Below are 2,360 nucleotides of genomic sequence, written 5' to 3' on the forward strand. Positions count from 1 at the left end.
GTGATAAAATACATAATATTGAATAATATTAATTTCGGCATTCGATTATATATATATAATTAACGTAATAGGCATGGTGGAAAGGATACCCCCTTCCATCATGGTAGTATGTCGGTCAGGCCACTAGGAGCGTGGCGATCGTTTCTTGTTGCCATCTTTTAATACAGGACTTGCGCTTCTCCTGTATATGTTCTGTGGTTCAAGCTCTGGGAAATAGAAAACCGCGCCCGCGCAGCCGTCCTCCGATACCTTGGATCCGTCCATATAGAATGTGAGGGCGGAGCTGTCGAGGTCCCTGAGATTGTGATTAAATTGTTGAACAATTTTGCTGTTAGAACTGTCCTTATGACATATCACGAATGCGCGGAATTTTTTACGGAAGATAAAGGCCGAGTAACCGCGTTCGAACGCCGGAAGAGAGTAAGGGTGCGATTACATGAAGCGCGGAAACGCGGAAAAGCGGAAAAGCGGAAGACAAAATTATCTAGATTTTACTAAATTTCCGCGTTTCCGCGCGTTCGTCTGTTTTGATCTCCTAATATTACATGGAACACGATTTCCGCGGAAAAGCGGAACGGTATAGTGACAAATACACTTTTATATTCATTTAAAAAAATTGTATTCACTTAATTCATTACAATTTTTATTAATATGTTTATCTTTTTAGCTTTTGCATTGAATACAAGTATTTTAATCAATAAATATCGTTAAAAATTAATAATTTCTAATACCCCGTTCCGCTTTTCCGCGAAAATTGTGCTCCATGTAATATTAGGAGATCAAAACAGACGAAACAAAACGCGCGGAAACGCGGAAATTTAGTAAAATCTAGATAATTTTGTCTTCCGCTTTTCCGCACAATAAATATCGTTAAAAATTAATAATTTCTAATACCCCGTTCCGCTTTTCCGCGAAAATTGTGCTCCATGTAATATTAGGAGATCAAAACAGACGAAACAAAACGCGCGGAAACGCGGAAATTTAGTAAAATCTAGATAATTTTGTCTTCGGCTTTTCCGCTTTTCCGCGTTTCCGCGCTTCATGTAATCGCACCCTAAGATCTATACATGCGTTCCATTTCATGTTTATTGGTAATATAGAATTTTAGAGAGGGAGATTTCCGAAGAATGAACCCTTTCTGATTTGCAGTTAGCGGTGTTCTCTCCACACGTTCTAGGCTATCGATGACAGGATGGTTCTTTTTGGACATGCACTTTAAGATGAACCTCTCGTTTAGGAGGCCAAATCTGAGTTTTAGAGGCAGTTCTCGGGTGGCACCCAGTTGGACACGGCTCAATTGGACACGAGCCACTCACAGCGCTTGAGACTACAAAGCTCCTAAGCACTGGTCGCTGTGATTGGTGGTGTCCAATCGAGCCGTGATCAATCGGGATCACCCCCAGTTCTCTTGCTTCACACAGCATCACGTTAATTGGTGTCGATTTGTCTGTATCCCAATGCAATTCTGATGGCTTTATACTGTTATCTTTCCAATTTAAGGAAGATGATGGGATTGTCATGCCAGGCGAATATAGAGCAGGGCATACTCTATAGCATCCCTGAAAACCGATCTATAGATGAAAAGCAAGGGGGTGATCCTGATTGATCACGGCATTGGACACCACCAATCACAGCAACCAAGTGCCTAGGAGCTTTATAGTCTTAAGCGCTGTGAGTGGCTCATGTCCAATTGAACCGTGTCCAACTGGGTGCCACCCTCCTCGGAACGGTTTGTTGTCCTATCATAAGCGAGCAATTGGCTTGTTTTTTTGAAGTGTAAACACTATCCATTTGGACTTAGAGGGGGAGAGGTCCAGACCCTTATCATTGAGGAAAACTGCGATGTTATCAAGGACTTTTTGTACCCTGAAAAGCACTTCTAGAGAGTTTCTATCTGCAGCAAAGATGACAATATCATCCGCATATTGGAGGAATTCGGCTTTCTTGATCCTGCTGAGGGATAAGTTGAAGAGTAAGGGATTGAGAACTGATCCCTACCTCTGTGAAGTTAGCACCTCATTTTTAAAAAAATCAATTTTTCGTTAGAGTTCTGATTGCACCCCGAAGAGTTCTAGAGTTCCTGCCCAAAATTAAAAACAGTTCCGGTGATCTAAGCAAAAAAAAAACAATTTTAAAGATTTGGGGTTCCAACTTCACAAAACGATTAACGAAATATCGCGATAACTTCTACAATATTGACGATAACGCTTTAAGTCATAATAACTTTTGTCAGAACTCTTGAGGTGCTATCCAGAACTGTGGACAAAACTGCTGTAACTTTAAAAAAAATTTTTTTCCCCAAGAAATGAAAAATTTTTGAAAATTCTGGCAGGTGTGTCGACAGTTCTTGATAGCACCTC

Source organism: Trachymyrmex cornetzi, unplaced genomic scaffold, assembly GCF_001594075.2.
Source record: "Trachymyrmex cornetzi isolate Tcor2-1 unplaced genomic scaffold, Tcor1.1 scaffold190, whole genome shotgun sequence".
In the NCBI taxonomy this organism is placed as follows: domain Eukaryota; kingdom Metazoa; phylum Arthropoda; class Insecta; order Hymenoptera; family Formicidae; genus Trachymyrmex; species Trachymyrmex cornetzi.